At 42.4% G+C, this 19902-nt stretch overlaps 1 protein-coding gene and 1 non-coding gene across 2 annotated transcripts in view; one reads left to right on the forward strand and one right to left on the reverse strand.

Moving 5' to 3' along the window:
* Positions 1-14466: 14466 nt before the first annotated feature.
* TRNAW-CCA (transfer RNA tryptophan (anticodon CCA)) lies at positions 14467-14538 on the reverse strand. The gene has a single exon. It is a non-coding gene; the product is annotated as a tRNA-Trp (tRNA).
* A 670-nt stretch (positions 14539-15208) lies between these two features.
* OTUD7B (OTU deubiquitinase 7B) overlaps positions 15209-19902 on the forward strand; it is a 59096-nt gene continuing 54402 nt past the window's right edge. Inside the window, exon 1 of the mRNA XM_055584477.1 lies at positions 15209-15514. The gene's annotated coding sequence lies outside the window, so the exon portion shown is untranslated. The remainder of the gene's footprint in view (positions 15515-19902) is intronic.

Genomic DNA, 19902 nt, shown 5'->3' on the forward strand with positions numbered 1-19902 from the left:
GTCTTTTATTGTGCCCATCTTTGCATGAAACATTTCCTTGGTATCTCTAATTTTTTTTGAAGAGATCTCTAGTCTTTCCCATTCTGTTATTTTCCTATATTTCTTTGCCCTGATCACGGAGAAAGGCTTTCTTATCTCTCCTTGCTATTCTTTGGAACTCTACATTCAAATGGGTATATCTTTCCTTTTCTACTTTGCTTTTCGCTTCTCTTCTTTTCACAGCTATTTGTAAGGCCTCTTCAGATAACCATTTTGCTTTTTTGCATTTCTTTTTCTTGGGGATGGTCTTGATTCCTGTCTCCTGTACAATGTCACGAACCTGTGTCCATAGTTCATCAGGCACTCTGTCTATCAGATCTAGTCCCTTAAATCTATTTCTCACTTCCACTGTATAATCGTAAGGGATTTGATTTAGGTCACACCGGAATGGTCTAGTGGTTTTCCCTACTTTCTTCATTTGTAACAAAGGCTGTAGACAGTCCTGAAGACATTTGATTCCAGTCGGTTCTTCTTGAGGTCACTCATATAGAGTACCGTCCACACCTCAGCTCAGATCAGGTTGTGGTGTCTTGTAAAACTTCAATGAAGACTCAGAATTAAAAGAAGAATTGCTGAGAGGATTAAGTAAGAAAAACATCATCAATCCTTTAGCTTTCTATGCCTGGCATGTAATATGCTCTAAAATGATAGCTGCAATTATTGCTATTTATTGAGATATTTGTTCTCAATAGCTATATTTATGTCATTACAATTCTTGTCATATAATGTATCTCAGGCTAAGCTCCTAAAAGATCAAAAATAATTTTTCTAGTTTTTGTGAAGAACATGGAAAGCAGCATAGGAATCGATATCTTTAGTCTTCTTTAGTGTTCTTCATCAAGCCATCTGTTCCTAGGCTTTATCACCTTGTACTCAAATCCCTTATCCTCTTTATTGTTCCCCTCCTATTTAAGCTAATGTTCCCTCGTAAGCCTGTGAGATCCTTTATTCCCCAGTGTGTAGAGGCAATAATCAGGGACAAGCTCCTGGCAGAAAAACTTTTACCTCAGACATTATTGTTTGCTATGGTCTCATCCTTGACAACAAAAATGAAAATGGCTCTGTTTGAAGGGACATATAATTTGTGATCTAAAATAGATCATAGGGGCTTAGAAAAACTAAGCAGGGACTAGATTTGACTTGTGGAAAGGAATACTTATTCCATTGCCTTACGCAAATAAATGCTTGGAAAGTATTTTATTGTGTGTTAATTTTATGCTAAGTGTGGCGCTCCATTGAGAAATTATTACCTTTCATGTCCCTAGAACTGATGTAACTGATGTGTTCCAACTAGGAAGGAGGTAGCTCTCGGCTAAAAGTGAAATCCCATCATCAGTCACTGACATCCGTAGGAATAAGCAGAAAGTATGGCTGTCACTAGGTCAGCTTACTGCATCTTTCTGTATTTCTGTCAATAGTCCCTCCTGATTCTGCTTTTAGACTATACACCAGGTAAGAGGCATCTCTTTGTCTTTTCTAGTGTCTAGTTTCCCACTGCCAGCTATCATTTAATTGTGATAAGCCTCTTGCCACAAAAATGGCAAACAATAAAATCTTATTGGAGTCTAATATTCCTTAGCCGAAGGAAAAGACCCTGTTGCTGGGAAAGACTGAAGGCAGGAGAAGGGGGAGGCAGAGGATGAGATGATTGAATGGCATCACCAACTTAATGGACATAAATCTGAGCAAACTCCAACATACAGTGAAGGACAGGGAAGCCTGGCGTGCTGCAATCCATGGGGTCACAAAGAGTTGGACATGACTTAGCAACTGAACAACAATGAAAATTCCTTAGCTGAGGCTGCTGATCCTGAGGATAATGTTCTGGCCTTTTAGGAAAGAGACTCTTCAAAGTTTATAGTAATTGGGTGCTTTGAGATTTTTTTTTCCTCTTAGGTCTTAAAAACATAGCTACTATTGAACCTAAGATGAATTCAGTGAGATAATAGAGGGCTTAATACAACTGAAGGTAAATGGAGAGCAACTCCTCACTGACCTGCCCAGGGGATAGACTCCCGTGTGTTGTTTGTGATTTACAGAGCCTGTTTTAGAGACATGGTGATAAAATGTCATTATACGGCCTGTGAAATCTCTCTATGCCCACAGGTCTATTTCCAATGAATTTCCAGGTCAGACCAGAGTCTGAGAACCACATGAAGTACATGCTCTAGTCACATGAGCACGTGTGGACAGGGACCAAGGGCTGGAGTTGCTCCCTCAGCCAGATCAGCTGCTTTGGAATTAGGCAGGAGATTTTATGGTATTTGTTACAGATGAAGACTGTGGGACTAACCCTGATTCATCACTACTTCCATTTCAAGTTCCAGACGCTTGGGTAGCGAAACAGGAAGAATAATTTTTTTTTAAAAAGAGACATATGCTAGATTGTTCTTCATTTTGGAATAAGAAGCTGGTGTTTTTTTTTGTTTTTTGTTTTTTTTTTTTTAACAACAGTTGAAACTGTTGAAATGCCTGGGTTAGATGCTGCATTTGGTGGCAAGAGATAGTCGAGAGTAGCCACTGTGCCTGCAATGTTAGTGAATTTTAAATGTCCACGTTCATACCTTGTCTTCCCTTCCGCCTCTCTTCAGGAAAACTACTGACTTACATAAGAATATTCTCATACATCTTATATATTCTTCATACATATTGTTGACTAATTAATAAGTAATTTCATCATCTGAAAAGTATTCATTGAGTACTAGAGCCTGGATTCCTTTGGGCTGCTGCTCTCATGTCTTTTTCACTAAACCTGACCTGGGCTGAGCCCTTGTTTGCTCATTCCACAACAGGGAGCTCTGGGGCTCAGTCTATTTCATTCTATACTGGACTCTTTCACCTCATACCTGCCTTAATCATGGAACTTAAGTTTACTGAGTTCTTGGTCTCTGACTTCATCTTCTATTTTTGGCTCTCAATTTGCCCCCTGGACTTGATGACAAGGTTTGGCTTCTCTAGATTAATAATTAACCCCTGCCAGACCTCCCTAGTATAGTTTTACACTCACCCTCTGGCTTCATTCCCTCCCAGCTGCTGTGAGTAAATATCTTACTCAAGTCCTCCAAGCCTCTGGGACCTTGCCCAAGGCTGCCTGCCTTCCTCCTTAACCCCACTGGAAAAAAATCAGACATCAAAAGACTTACAGTACATTATTTGGTACAGCAAAATAGAGTGCTTCCTACTAAAAGTATATGACCCAAAGGGGGAAAAACCTGACTGACTTAAAAAAATTGTTAATTATTTTTCTTTCGAGAGAAAGGAATATAAAAGTCTATTCATTTACTATTGACAAAAAGTCTTTTAACCTCGGTACTTTAAAAATATGTGACTTTCGTTTCATTAGGAGGCTGATGGAAGTGGAAGGAGGGGGACTAAGCCCAAGCCGATGAGAAGAAGTGGGAGGGGCTTCCCCAGGAGAGACCCCCACAGCAGGGCCAGAGGAGGCAGACTAGAAGCCAGGATCCAAGCCCTTGTTTGGAAACTAAGAAATCAACAAGTGCCCATAATTATTTTGTTACCTCAAACATGTTTAGGGAAAGGGTAATATTTGATACAGACAATTATTTGATAGGGGTCTACTTCACTTTAGAGAAAAATTTCCAAATAAATCAGTCAGTAGCTGTAAATAAAAATCTAGGTTTGTAGCTAAGCTTTTAATCAATAGCAGGGAAGCATATTTTCTCTTAAATACACAGTTCTTCAGTCCCAAGCACTTTATTAAAATTTATTTTTCTTAATTTTTAATCTTCGCTGCTCTGGGTCTTCCCTGCTGCACTTGGGCTTTCTCTAGTTGCAGCAAGCAGGGGCTACTCTCTAGTTTCGGTACACAAGCTTCTCATTGCAGTGGCTTCTCTTGTTGCAGAAAATGGTTTCAATAGTCACAGCTTGCGGGCTCCAGAATGCAGGCTCAGTAGTTGCGGCACCCAGGCTTAGATTCCCGGCAGCATGTGGAATCTTTCAGACCAGGGATCAAACCCATGTCCCCTGCATTAGCAGGCAGATTCTTTACCACTGGACCACCAACGAGGTCCTAGCACTGTATTTTGAATAGGGTCACCCTTAACATTTGTAGGCATGGGGCAAGAGTACCAATAGAGGCCCATATACAAACAAGTTTTTAGATAAAATATGTTTTATGTTCCTAACTCCACAAATATATTTTCATTAAAACTTGGAAGGCCAGGTTCCAATCTGGACAGAGGAGCCTGGTGGGCTACAGTCCATAGGGTCACAAAAAGTTGGACACAACTGAAATGACTTAGTACACATGCAGGAATTCTAAAAGATGGTTCCCAGGTGACAAATCACACCAACCATCAGGCCCATGCAAGGGGTCCAATAATTTTAAATTGGAACCTGGCCTTCCAAGATATAATGAACATATATTTGTGGAGTTAGGAGCATAAAACATATTTTATCTAAAAACTTGTTAGTTCTATGCTTTAAATATTTAGACATATAGTACATGGACACGACTGAAATAACTTAGTACACACACAGGAATTCTAAAGGATGGTTTCCAGGTGACAAATCACACCAACCATCAGGCCTCTGTCCAAGGCATTCTCCAGGCAAGAATGACCATGGAGTAGCCATGCCCTCCTCCAGGGGATCTTCCCGACCTAGGTATCAAACCCAGGTCTCCAGCATTGCAAGTGGATTCTTTACAGTCTGAGCCACCAGGGAAACCCCTTTATAATTCCTACTCTACTACAAAGCCCCTGTCTTTTGCTTCTTCTCTTGTCTACTGTCTTCCCTCCAGACACACAGAGGCTACCGATTGTTCTGCTCAGATCCTTGTTTTACTAAATAGGACACAAGGATGGTATCTTCCATTATTTTTCTCTTTGATTCCAATTCCCTTTACTAATTATCTGGGACCTTTCTTATTAGCAAAATTTACCTGGAGGCCTCTCCAGGAAGAGTGTGGGTGGCAGTAAGTCTGGGGAAGAGGCATGGAGTTTTCTTTTCACTGAGAAGGCCTTAAGAATACCACCGTTTTCAGGATCCGTGGCAGATTTCACCCCTGGGTAGAGGGTCAGTGGCCACAGCAGCACTCGCATGGGAGGGAGGGAACCCTTCTTGTGACCACAGATGGAGGAGCAGAAAATGCATGATGGACCAGGCCTCTGAGCAAACCATTTTACACGGAAGGACAATGAAACAGAAATGTCAACACTATTATCAGATAGGTATCTCTTCAGTACTCATGTGGGCTTCCCTGATGGTTCAGCAGGTAAAGAATCCCCCTGCATTGCAGGAGACACAGAAGACTGGGGTTCAATCTTTGGGTCGGGAAGATTCCCTGGATGTGGCAACCCACTCCAGTATTCTTGACTGGGAAATCCTACGGCCAGAGGAGCCTGGTGGGCTACAGTCCATGGGGTTGCAAAGAGTCGGACATGACTGAGGGACTAAGCACACATGCATGGTGGGCGCTGAGCACCACTGAGCCCCACGGAGAACAGGAGTAAAGCGTAGCACACACTTCTCATTAAATCATAACCCACATTTCTGTGAAGGATCCAGTGTTTTTGTACAGGTACCAGGGAGATTCAGATGAAACTGCCTTAAGCTCATTCTCCTGCACAGTTAGAGCCCTCAGTCTCCCCTGGAATTAAGACCAGGTTATGGGGGGGTGTCTTATGGCTTTCCTGGGTACTGATTGGTTCAATGGATGGATCGGTTCACCATCTCTAGTTGCTGTTGCTGTTTTGTACCCCATTGCCTCAAGATGCGCAATGCCCACTTTCATTTTCCAGAAAATATTCCTCACACAGGGTATTTGTGTATGTGTTAAGCTTTGCTGGAGGCAATAAAGAAGTTTTATATTGCTCAGTCCTTTCTCTTCTTTTAAAGACTCCTTATTTTCTTGACCTCCTACCATGGGGCTCACTTCAGATAATTTTATTTTCTTTGATGAGTTATAGTGAAGGACTCAGTGGGCTTCCCAGGTGGCACTAGTGGTAAAGAATCTGTCTGCCAATGCAGGAGACATAAGAGACTCAAATTTGATCCCTGGGTCAGGAAGAGCCTGGTGGCCTACAGTCCACAGTGTCACAAAGAATCAGACACGACGGAAGCAACTTAGCATGCATACACACAAGGACTCAGTAATGTGTTGTGTTAATTTGTGAATCATCTATTCCAGTTCCCATCCTGAGAATCAGAAGGACTAACTGAGGCTGGCAAAAGCCACCAATCCCTTCTTATAATTCTGTGAGGGAAACAGGCAGTGTGAATAAGTTTTTCTTTGCTATATGAATTACATCACTGCCTTTAAAAGGCAGCAGTTGTAGTCAATTTTGGTTTTAAGTAACATTACATATTTTCTTTCTCAGTTTACACATCCCAAAGCAGTCTACCAGCTCTTGAAATTCTTTTAGTCCTTCAGGGATATATAGTGCCAACCACATTGACCAAAAAAACTTACTCTAAGATAATAATATAATATATGTAATATAGTTATAATATTTAATTTTATATTATAATATACCTATAATCATTATTATTATCATTATTATTATTTCCTTTGAGGACAATTGAAGGCTTTTGAACAGGGGAATGATGTGACTAGACCTTAGGTTTAGACAGAGCGTGAAGGATAATAGGAGAAGAGAGATTAAAGACAAGAGACTAGTTGTGGGGTTTTGTACAGTAGTTTAGGTCAGAGGTAAGGAGCCAGGATTATGGCAGTGGGAACTGGGAAAAAGGAATAGATTTAATGATTTGATGTAGAGATATTGACAATAGATTCAGACATAAAAGGAAACTCACCTGGGTTTCAGCAGGGACACTAGTGACATAGTCTGTGTATTTCTACAGTAAATCTACAGTAAAAATCACTGTAGATTTTTGTATGTCCAGTGCTAGGGCTATCCCACAGAATAGGCAGAATGACACCAACTCACTGGGCTGTGCCTCAGTGTTAAGAAGTAACCACTATGGGACTTCCCCGGTGGTCCAGTGGCTAAAACTCCCCGCTCCCAATGCAGGGGGCCCGGGTTCAACATCTGGTCAGGGAAGTAGATCCCACGTGCTGCGATGAAGATGGAAACTCCCAGATTCCAAGTATTGCACTAAGACCTGGGGCAGCCAAATAAATAAATAGATAAATGTTAAAAAAAAAAAAAAAAAAAAAGAAGTAACTACCATGCTCTGGATATTAGAAGGGGTTTGCTACAAAAGGGCCATATAAATACTATTCTCTAGAGAAGGAGGGGAAGAGGAAGCTAAAGATCAAAAGGAAAGTCTTATAGGAAGCAGGTAATAAATGACAGAATGTACTGTATGGGCAGTTAGAATTGGCCCTTTCAGCTTCTTTTAGGAATGGATGTCTGTAATCAAAGGCAATATTGTCCTTCTACAGTCTACATCACCTTCCTTTTTTTCTTTTCTTTTCTTTTTTCTGGATTAGGTGAAGGATATGCATTAAACAGAAAAGGATTTGGACTTCCAATGCCTGGTCTTGCTCATGAAATCTCCTTAAGGGCTATGATTGTGTCTTTGCATTCCTTACACACGGTGGATGCCTAAAAATATCAACAGAATTCAGGGAGTGGTATTAATTCCCATTTTGCTGCTCCTGTAGGGGATCTAAATAAGGAGGCAAACATTCTCGTGCTATATTCAGTATCATTTATTGGCCCGTAAGAGCAGAGAGGCCACTTGTGTGTGATCTCCCGCCAGGGGGAGGAGCCCAAGGTCACTGCTTAGGGGAAACTGGCCCATTTAAACATGGTCGCAGGGGCAGCGCCTCTGTTTAGCATTTGTAACCTTCTTTGTTGTTCAGTCGCCGAGTGTCCAACTCTTGTGACCATATGGACTGTAACTCACCAGGCTCCTCTGTCCATGGGATTTCCCAGGCAAAAATACTAGAGTGAGTTGTCATTTCCTTCTCACCGGGATCTTCCTGACCCAGGAATCAAACCCACATCTCCTTCATTGGCAGGTGGATTCTTTACCACTGAACCACCAGGGAAGCCTACCTCCTTCAAGCAGGCTTCAATTATCAGCCCCTCGGTTTTCTTTCTTTTCCCATAGTCAATGCTTTCTCACAGTCAAGGTCCCTCTGGTCTTACACTTTTCTCTTGGGTGTTCCTAGAGTAATTTACTCATCCATGGATCCCCCTAGTTCTTGGTCTTGTTCTAATTTCTTCTCACCTCAGGGTTTGATCTCTTCTTAAACTAGGAAGTTTACCTGACATGCTAGGGGAAGTGTAACCTAAGGCAATCTTGTGATATTTTTTCGGACCCAGATTTTGTTTTTTCCAGCTGGAAGAACTATCATCTGTTTATTTCTCCATGAGGAGTTGCTATGATCGATAGGCTTCTCTACAGACCACAAGCAACATGGGAACAGACCTAATGCTGATTAGCTCAGTAACCTGGAAAGCGACAGTCAGAGGGCACATCACAAGAGAGATTCTAGTGGATGCCAATTACATATATATAGCTGGATGGTAGCTCTCCATGGCAGGATAGAAGCACGTATTTCTAATTTAGAAAACATTCCTAGTGTGCAGTACCCATAGAGCTAAATGTGGGCCATTTGTCACATTAAAAAAGAGTTTGGTGCGGTCTTGCATCTCCTGTCCCCTGAATGCTCTATCAGTTTCCAGTAGCCTGAATTTGGCCTGCCTCCCAGTGCTGACCTAGTCAGGGGACAGAGTGACTTAGTCATTCCATTCCCTGGCCTCTCCTCATTGTGTTGGCCAATGTGTTAGCAGTTGAAATATTTGCTTTTCCTCCAAATATGAGGGTGTGTCACCTGTGAAGTGGAGATGAAGCTGACCGACATGAATGGCATTCCAATCAGGTAAGGTAGCACTTGCTATCTTCAAAGCCTCAGGAACTGGCTTCTCTTTCTTTATCTACCTGTTGCTAGGTCCCTGATGGCCTTAAATGCCCATTCTTTCCTCCTCAGGGGATTTGTCAAGAGCAGAATAGGAACAAGCCCAAATCTTGCCAACAGCCCTGTAGCTAATGTCCTAACATAGCTCTCCTGGGGACCAGCACTTGAAATAATGAAGAACCGATAAGTCCTATTTACAACATTCCTTCCAGTGATCTTTAGCACTCCTAGGGCCTGGAGGCAGGATTTTCTGTTTAGTAGGTCCCTTAATGGGCTTCCCTGGTGGCTCAGACCATAAAAAAATCTGCCTGCACTGCTGGAGACATGAGTTCTATCTCTGGGTCGGGAAGATCCCCCAGAGGAGGGCATGACAACCACTCCAGTATTCTTGCCTGGAGAATACCCATGGACAGAGGAGGCTGGCAGGCTACAGTCCATATAGTCACAAAGAGTCAGACACGACTGAGTGACTTAGCACAGCACAGTTCCCTTAATGCCTAACCTTAGGAACCCTTTAGAAGACGTGGGAAAGTGAATTGTATCACTGAACTCTTCTCTCTTGCTGTTTTGTTACTCCTAGGTTCTTTCTTATTTTTATTTTTAAGATTTATTCATTTAATTTTTTGGCTGTGGTGCGTCTTTGCTGCTGCACTTAGGCTTTCTCTAGTTGCGGTGAGCAGGGGCTATTCTTTGTTGTGGTGCACGGGCTTCTCATTGCTGTGACCTCTCTTGTGGAGCACAGGCTCTAGATATGTGGGCTTCAGTAGTTGCGGCACATAGGCTCAATAGTTTCTTCTAGAGAGCTGACTCAATAGTTGTGATGCACGGGCTTAATTGCTCTGCAGCATATGGGATCCTCCTGGACTAGGGATCAAACTGGTGTCCCTTGCATTGCAAATTCTTAACCACTGAACCACCAGGGAAGCCCACTCCTAGGGTCTTAAATTAATTGACTAAATAGTCGACAGATGAGCAAACGCTTATGAAGACTAACGGTTCAAAGCAATTATTGGATTCCAATTGACCGGTGTTGACTGGTGAAGACATTTATAGTTTAAGATTTTATAGAATGTCTTTAAAAGGGCATGATACAAGTTAAGCCTTGAACTCCAGTGAGAAAACTTATAGACAGAGGAGAGGAAGGTGGGTAGTAGCGTCATAGAGCGCTCTTACTGGCTTGCTAGTTGGCTAGTTGGTTGCATGTCTCTCCCCAAGTCTGTGTTCAGTGACATCACATTAGCAGCATGAAATTAATCAGAGCAGGAATATTTATACCATGGAAATTCATAAATGCTATAAATCAGGGCCTTTTCCATCTGGAGAGCTGGTTGTTAATATTTACCACTGGTGGTAAAGAAAGCAGAACACAAATGGAGAGATGGAAGTTAACAAGCCACATTTTGGAGTTAGTACTAGACTGGGATCAGGTTATATAGGATCTTACAGAGCAGACTGAGGAACTCTGGCTTCATTTTATAGATACCGAGGAGTTGCTGATGGCTGTATTAGCTGAGATGCTTTTCATTGCAAGCAATAGAAAAACTAAGTTCAATGTGGCTTAAACAATAAGGAGGATGTATTCTTACATAATAAGAATTTCAAGGAGGATGGCTGAGGGTTGGCTAATTCAGCAGTTCACCCAAGACCCAGATTCTTTGCATTTTTTTGCTCTGCCATCCTTAGTATGTCACCTTGTCCTCCAAACAGAACAGCAGTTCCAAATCCAGCCACACTCAGCAGCAGAAGAGAATCATTTCTTATTTCTCTTTGTCTCTTTGTAAGAGCAAGGAAGTCTAGTCGACTTCCTCAGATCTCACATTGGAGAGACTTTTATCATATTCCTAAGCCAGGCACTGGCAAGGGCAATGGAACCCCGTGATTGGTTTAGATCCATCAGTGTTTCACCCATCTCCCTCCCACTCAGTCCCCACGCTCCACTGGAGCCAATCTCTCTGAAGCCCATGGCCACACTGAGAAGGATGGCTACTTAAACGTGATCAGGATTCTATAAGCAAAGAGAGAGAAGGGGAATGGACACTGGTTAAGTGGCCAACATGCTGCTACAGCTTTTGAAAAGAAAGGAAAATAGCAATGAAACATTTTAGGAAGCATAATCTAACAAAGGTATGCAAGCAGATAGAAGGCCTGGAAATAGACCCAGTTATATATATGTATGTATGTATATATATATAAAAGTTATTCTAAGTCTAGATGTGACCCTGGTATAAATAGAGTCTGATATTTGCTACCAAAGCAATGGGTCTCAGCTGTCAGTTTCTTCATTCATTCATTCACTCAACTAGATATCTAATGAATGACTGCCATGGGTAAAGCAGTATGCCAGGTACTATAATTAAAAAACGGTAAACATTTGCAATCTAATGGATGGAAAAAATGTAAATTTATAATTTAATTAAGTGTTATGAAGGAACCCAAGATTTTTTTCTATTTTTTTAAATTGAGGTAAGGTTCACACTATGAAATGTGCAGATCTTCAGTACACAATTTGACATACATGTGTAACAGCTATCACTGTCAAGATACAGAACATGTCTATCACCTCAAAAATTTCCCTTGTGCCCCCTTTCTATTCAATCCCTACCTTCACCAATATGCAACTATAGCTCTGAATTTCATATAAATGGCTTCTTTTTCCTCAACAAATGATTTTGAGATTTATCCATTTGGTTGTGTTTAAATGGGGTTCATTTTTAAAGACTGTATTCCATTTTTTGACTAGTGTATTTGTCATTTTTCCATTGGTAGACATCTGAAATGTTTCCAGTTTGGACCTGTTACGAATAATGCTATTATGAATATTTACATAAAAGCTTTTTGTGAACATGTTTTCATTTCTATTAGGTAAATATCTAGGAGTGGAATTGCTCGGTCATTTGTTTCCCTGGTGGCTCAGTGGTAAAGAATCTGCCTGCAATGCAGGTACACATGGGTTTGACACCTAGTTTGGGAAGATCCCCTGGCGAAGGAAATGGCAACCTACTCCAGTATTCTTGCCTGGGAAATCCCATGGACAGAGGAGCATGGTGGGCTATACTCCATGGGGTCACAAGAGTTGGACACGATTTAGTGACTAAACCAACAGTCACTGCAGGGTAGGAAAACATTTCACTTTATAAGAACCGTGGATATTTTGAAAAAATATAGATTCATGGTCCTCAGTCCCAAGAATTCTGAGTTAGTCCTCTGAGGTTCCCAGGCACAAACAATATATAGTTTTTAAAACTCCACATAACCACTGGCTAAATTATAGTGATAGTAGTGAAAAGGAAGTTATTTTGGTTTGGTTTTCTTTTCTACCACAAAACCATATAAATGCAAACAATTGCTGTTTTTTTTTTTTTCCTGGTTAGCTGCAAAATAGCTTTCTCTGAACACTTCCCTCTAGTCTATCCATTAGCCCCAGTGTTGAAATAATCTCTCCTTTTAGTTCCTCTGCAGAAAAGGCAAAGCTCTTTTTTTCTGTTCCTGCATAAAGTGAAGTGAAAGCTCTGGGAACTCCTCGGAGCAGCCCTTAGAATCATTAAAATGAGTAAACAGAAACAAGCCTTTAGGGAGGAGAAGAACTTTGTACTGAATGGCAGATAAGGGTGTGTGGCCCTGGGTACACAGGTAGGGCCTTCTCTGCTTTTTTTTAACTTTCTTTCCTTACTATTCTGTCAGAAATAATAACCACCTGTGTTCTGGCTGCTGACAATGACACGGGACAGCTGCTTCGGAGAGTTTAGCATAGTGACAGCCTGAGTGACCACGCATCACTACAAAAGAGGTCCCCTGATCCTAGGCAGAGAAACTGACACGTAGGAATAGGGAGTCACTTAACGGATCAGGGGCTGGCTGAGCTGGGACCAGAACCCAGGTGGCCTGGCTCCCAGCCCAGCTGACCACTCTGCTACCCACACAGCCTGGGCTAACCCAAAACAAGAAGTCCATTGAGCAACTGCACAAACAACAGTGAGTGATGGATGGTCAGAGCAAGAAACAGGCACAAAGCAACTGCAACTCCATCACTTCCTGGCCCCTAAATTTCCAGACAAGCCTGTAAAGTATGGTCACTTAAATGAGTTTGACCAGCAACTTGGCCCAGCTTTCAAGTTTGGAAACTTTTCATAGTCACTGCCAAAAGTAAAATTCGGCCTTGTACTGAGGGTGGAGCGTGCCTTTGAACCTCATACCTGGTCCTAATAAGTCTGGTAGTGGAGTCAAGACTAGAAAGACGTAGTTAACAGATGGGCATAACATGGTCCTGGGAGGGCCTTAGTGAAACAAGACAGCTTTAGATTTTTGAGACTCCTCATCTGTGGACCTTTCCTCCTACTTCAGATCTAGCTGGCAAAGGGTGTGGCTGGGACCTTAGTTTGGTCCCAGGCTCAAAATCTTCAACTCTAAACCCAGGGTATTACCAGGAGATATAGCTGTCTAGGAAGTTTCCTGTTTCAAGTGTCAATTTTCTGGCCTTGAGTTGGATAATTCTCAAGTGTCTATGCTCCTCTCCTTCCCTTTAGAATCTGAGAACCTCAGAAAGTAGTCAGGGGATAGAAAAGTCGACTGTTTGTTTTTAAATAGGCCTAAAGTCCATTCTAAAGGAGATCAGTCCTGGGTGTTCTTTGGAAGGAATGATGCTAAAGCTGAAACCCCAGTACTTTGGCCACCTCATGCGAAGAGTTGACTCATTGGAAAAGACTCTGATGCTGGGAGGGATTGGGGGCAGGAGGAAAAGGGGACAACAGAGGATGAGATGGCTGGATGGCATCATTGACTTGATGGACGTGAGTTTGAGAGAACTCCGGGAGATGGTGATGGACAGGGAGGCCTGGTGTGCTGCGATTCATGGGGTCGCAAAGAGTCGGACACGACTGAGCGACTGAACTGAACTGAACTGAAATGGGCACAGCATTTTGAAAATGCAAACCAGTTGCCACAATGTTAGGAATCTGAATTAAAATTCAGCATTTCTTTGGTCAGATTATAGCAGGGGGTGGCCCTATTTTGTGTTTGTCATAAAGAGGTTGTTATTAAACAGCTCTTCTTACTTAAAACAGTCAACGTTTATCTAATATTTTATTCAATCAACAAATATGAAAAGTCTGCTCTGTGCTAGGCAAGGCTTATGTTCTCATAGCCACAGGTCCTCCTACCTCACACAGCACTTAACCCGAGTTCTGCTTTATGTAATATGGGCTTCTCTGGTGGCTCAGATGGTAAAGAATCTGCCTGCAACACGGTTCGATCCCTGGGTGGAGAAGATTGCCCTGGAGGAGGGAATGGACAGAGGGACCTGGTGAGCCAGCCCCTGGCATTGCAAAGAGCTGGACATCACTGAGCAACTAACACTTTCACTTTATGTGTTTTACTAAAGTGTAAGGCCCTTGATGCCTGGAATTATGTCTTGTACATTTTTGTGATCCCAATATCAATGAGCACAATGCGTTGTACACAGTGAAGTGAAGTGAAGTCGCTCAGTCGTGTCCGACTCTGCGGCCCCACCAGGCTTCTCAGTCCATGGGATTTTCCAGGCAAGAGTATTGAGTTGCCATTTCCCGCTCCAGGGGATCTTCCCGACCCAGGGATCGAACCTGGGTCTCCCGCATTGGAGGCAGACGCTTTACCCACTAAGCCACCAGGGAAGCCCACACGGTACACAGTAGGGACTCAATATTTGTGAATTGAACTATGCGATAGCATAGTTGTTGTTAAAAGGCGTTACCAAAAAAGCACAACATAACTTGTTTTGATTGCGCTATCTAAAGTAGATATGTCAAGAGGGTATAATTGTTATGCAAGTAAACAAATATTGAGTGTTTATAGAGAAAAGCATGTTCACTACAGGAGTGAAGGAGAGAGTGCATAACTGGGTGGAGACTGATCTGGAAGAAGCGTTGTTAATTTTCCTCCGTTCAGTCCAGAATGATCGTGTAGGGTAACTAGAATTTTAGTCATCTGGTTCTCTGAGAATTTTCATCTCTCTCACCTTTCTACAACTAGCCCGCCTCTTTCTGCTTCTTCCCAAAGGGCTGTGTCCAACTCACTACACCTCAAAGTTTCAAGAGTCCACCCAGTACCCATCTAGCTCCGGCTCAAGAACTCTCCAGACCAGGGACTTTAGGAACACCCGCCAGGAAAACACGGGTTCAGGAGCGGGGCAACCGCCAAACTGGTCGTAGCCTGGGGAGCGGCGCTCAGGGCGGGGCTGTTACGGGGCGGGGCCGGGCCGGGCCGGGCCGGGCGGGGCGGGGCGGGAGGAGGCTCGGGGCCGCTTGGGTGTCACCGCCAACCAGCTCCGGCCGGAAACTGGCGCTTGTTTCCGGCCGGACGGCCGAAAACCACCGATCCTGAACCAGCAGCCCGGAGTCCGAGTGGCGACCGAGTGTGGAGCAGGCAAAAAGCCACTGGGGAAGCCAGTCCAGATCAGTCCTGTCTGGCTCCAGCTCCTGATCCTGTGCGGAGCAGCAGCCGCGGTCTCAGTCTCAGCCAACGCCTCCGCCTCCATCGTCGACGGGGGAGGGGCCGGCCGGACCCCTGGGTCACAGCCGAGGAATGAGGAGAGGCAGCCGGGCCCCGCGCTCCGCCCCGGCCTAGGGCCTTGCCCCAGGAGCCGCGAGGGTAACGGAGCCCCCGCATTGTCACCCTCCCCCGTCTGTTCCCGCCCCTCCCGCCTCTTCAGACTCCCAAACTCTGACCCTCTGATCGCCACTGTCCCTCTTCTCCTTTCTGATTGTATTTCACCCGGAGCCGTGTCCTCTCGGCACCCCCTCCTCTCCCTGACTGTTCCTTGCTTGGTCCCAACCTTTCTCCCGTTACTCCTCCCTTTCACCTGAGTCCCACCTTCCTAGCCCCCCTTCCCCGTTCGTGGCCTCCCTTAGCTGTGCTGGGCAGTTTGGACGGTTCTCCTTGTCAGCTAGACTTTCGGGGAGGGATGGTGGAATTTTAAGATGGCTAGGAGTGCCGGCTACTACTCTCATAGTACGATAAAGTTCATTTTAAAGTCTCAAAATGAGCAGAAACCAAACTGTTCTGCCATATCGATAGTTAAACTGAGGTGCGTCCAGTAATGGAGGAAGGGAGCGAAAAAGAAGTGTGTATATGAGAAAGAGAGTGATAGAGAGATAGATTGATTCTATGGCAGGCTTATGAACTTGGGGGAAAAAAAAAAGTTGCCATGAGCCGATGGAAACTTTAGAAGCTGATGATGAGTAAGCCGGGGGCTGTGTGATCTCACTCCTCTTCTCATAATTACTAGGTTAACGGTGTGGCTGCGGTCGGGATGGAATGGGATTTGTTTACTGGGCCGGCGTATTTTTAGCTTGTCAGCTCACAAGGACCAGCGCTCTGAGTCTCTCTCCCCCTCTCTGTCTCTCTTCCTCTCTCTTTTTCTCACCCTTCTCTCCCTCTGTGTTTAGTCTCTGGAACCTAGGTGGCTTCTCTGGGCACAATAAATATAAAAATTAAACTAAAATAGATTTTATATAAGAGATTCTCCCCAACTCTTCAGGGAGTTTTCGTGAATGCAAAGGCAAAAATTAGTTGACTTGTAATTCATATATGTATAAAATACTTTCTATAAAATCAGAAACGGGTAATTGTTTAGTCTTTGACATCGTACTGTATATTTAGATGTTAGAGGACGCTGGAAACCTTTGTCTTTCAACCTATTTCTCAAGTGAAAAAGGACAGGGAAGAAGTAGTAGGAAGGTGGGTCCATAAGGGTAGCTAGTCTTAAATCTTTTAAAAACATTTTCTATACTACTTAACTTTAAAAGAGAGAAAATTTCCTTCCTAATAAATGAGGTTGCATTCTTGATGGAGAAGACAGTAGGGACTTATGCTGGGTGGCTAGGGAGAATCAGACTTGTAATTAAACATTTGCTGTGCATAATTTACAAATGAATACATTATGGGCAAACAATTATACTCTTTGTCCTCATTGTTTTCCCCAGCCTTTCTTTTAAAGGTTAATAACCAACCTGCTGTGCTAGTCTATTGATATTTTGAAGGCTGGACAGGACTGTAAAATAAATTGATGTTGTTCACGGGGAAGCCGAATACCAGTCTGTTCTAATTTCCACTAGCTACTCGGCATGCCTCAGAGCACCTCCCTAAGTTGGTGGCCAGTTACTTTGTACTTAGAGATTACAAATGAATACACATATTAGGTCATGCCAGGAGTAATTGAGAAGTTAAACGTACTGAAAAGATTTTCCAAAACTGAAATAGATTATTTTTCGATTTTTTCCGTTTTGGATTATCAGTACCTTTCTACCGATAATCATCCATTAACTTGAATGAATAATTTAGAATTGAACAGATACCCACTTTGGACAGTATGCGTTGAAGCAGGAAGGAAAGAAGGAAAATAGTTTTCAAACTGCTGTCATTTTTGTTGTTGTTTTTGCCTACTTTGACTTATCCCTTTCATTTAATGCCAAAGACTTCCTTGTGAAAAAAAAGTAAACCTTTGCCAAAGAAAGGTCTGTATACTGACTTGTATAACGCAGGCTGACCAGTAATGGATGTTAATTATTGGTTGGATTTTGATGTAGTTATGTTGCCAGTAACTTGGAAATTTTCCTGATGCTTTTTTCCCTTAATCTCTTTCTTTGGGGCTCCTATTGAAAATGATTTAATTTGGAGGGTAATATCTAATTTTTCAAAATTACACACACTGTTCCAGAGTCTGTTGACTACCAATAATTGTTTTAATTTGTGAGTTAGTTGGTGCCATTATTAGTGATGATATCTGGCAAATTCAGCTTATATCTGTTTTTAGCAACTTGCCCTAGTTGAACTACCTGTATTATTCCCAGGGTTGGGGTTAGGGGTGGAGATTGAAGGGGTGAATAAAATCCTATAAGTGTAGGGCAACCCAATAGCCCATCACTGTTTTCAGTTCTCAGAGGCTTTGTTTGGAATTTTGAGTTTCAATATATGTTACTAAGTGAATTATGATGGAATAAGTCAGTATTAAAAATAAGTTTTCAGATTGTTATGGGGCCATTTGTTAAAGTTTTAGAGCTCCTGAATGTCTCAAGCATGCTAAGTATGCTGGAAGAGGACATTGTAAGGGAGCACTTTTTCTCCTTACCCCAGACACTCATCCCATCAGGGAAAAAATCCTGAAACAATGCTTTGAAGTGTGACTTCAGCAGTATCTTTCCTATGCAAGTTTAGGAGCTGTGGAATGGCAGCCTGGAATCCACTCAGCAGCCCCTGATAAGTGAGATAATTAAAATCTATGTAACTAGAATATAGATGGTGTAACTAGAATATAGGTGCAGAACAGTTTTTTCATGAATGCCTGAAATTAGTTGATTTTTCAGTATGATAGAAGAAGGAAGTTGATTTTTTTTAAAGTAATAAATCCTTACTGAATAATGATTGAACACTCCTGTGGATAAGACAGTCTCCAAGCTCCAGTGACAGGCTTTGGGGAGATACGAAAGATGTAAAAAACAGATGTTCTTGCCCTTGGGAGCAGGGTGATGTTGGGGAAGGCAGTACATAAATGAGAAAGCAGACTGTTATTATAAGATTTAACATTTAGGAAAAAGCATGTAAACAAAACCACGCTTAATGTGCTACAAATGAGATACGTGAAGACGAATGAGGTAAATTAGAGAAGATTTGAATCAGGACAATTTGAAATGGACTTGGCAGGTTATGGATTAGAGTCATAATGATGCATGGTGTATGGAGTTATGTGGATCTTGGTTCAAATCGTGGCTCTGCTGTGACCTTGGACAGTTTACTTCTCCATCTTTATTTATATAATATTTGTGAGCAAGTAAGTGAAATAGTTATTTTGTGTTGGGAGTAAAAGGAAATAGATCTTCTGGGCAGAAAGTATAGAATGTACAGTGTGCAGTTATGGTATGAATGACTAAGTTGTGTTTGTGGGGAGAATAAATAAGAATGACTAGAGAAAATGTGGGTTGCTCAAGTCATGGGTAGAGCAGGCGAGAGGGTGGTGGGGACTCAGAGGCCAGACTCTGTTGGGTGTTGATGAAAGGGTCAATAGAGTCATTGTAGGTCCTTGAACAAAGGATGGATTTAGTGAGAAGTAGTGAGCCCTCTGGTCCAGGAACTCAGGGACAAGGAGGCAAGTGCCAATACACTGTGACTCCTTCTTTTCTGGAATATCCAGGCCTAAAGAGACCAGCCAGGAGATGTAAGATTCCTTGTAGAAGTCTTTGTATTCACACACCTTACTCACTCTTTTGAACTCTGCTTGTTATTGTCTCACATTGTACCAGCCTGTGAGGCAGTCGTGCATCTATGGTTGGATTCTCTTCAAGCTTATGGTAAGGACAGTGTTGTGTTTCAAGTGCATTTGACTTTGAGTTATCTCTGCTATTGTAGGGAGCACTAGTTTAGGTAATTCAGAGCTTAAGAAATTTCTTGTTTTAAAAATCATACTTATTTTAGTGTTTGGGGATCATACTGATGGAATGAATTTGCATTTCTATTTCTAAACCTGAATTACCTGATAAGAAAATATATTGATAGTCAAGAACCATCAATCTTGAATTAAAAATTTTGCCTCAAATCCATAAAATGAACAGTCCATATGAGGATAATTAAGACTGGGCTACACTGAGTCTGTTAATGAAGACCGATTTCTTTTCAAATATCTGTGTGGGTCCAATGTGGCCTCTCAGCTGTCTGCTTTATTCCTAAGAGCGATTGGTAGAAGATGCCTATGTTGCATTCTGAATAAGTATTTACTCACAATATCTGGAGGAGTCCTGTTGCATCAGACTGCATTGTTGAAGATTAAGCTGGCCTTTTCAAAGGATTTGAGCTTTGTATAGGCTCTGCAGGTATTAGCTCCTTTGAAAATCTATTAGATTTTTTCCTCCTGAAGTAAACTTGTTGAAAATATGGCCAATTTAAGAAAAAAAGAGAAAAAGGAAGGTGACGTGTCCACGCTTAAGAAGTAAACCAAAAAAAAAAAAAAAATCACATAGCTGTTCTTCCATCTTTGTTCTTTGATT

This window comes from Bubalus kerabau, chromosome 6, assembly GCF_029407905.1.
Source record: "Bubalus kerabau isolate K-KA32 ecotype Philippines breed swamp buffalo chromosome 6, PCC_UOA_SB_1v2, whole genome shotgun sequence".
NCBI classification, from domain to species: Eukaryota; Metazoa; Chordata; class Mammalia; order Artiodactyla; family Bovidae; genus Bubalus; species Bubalus kerabau.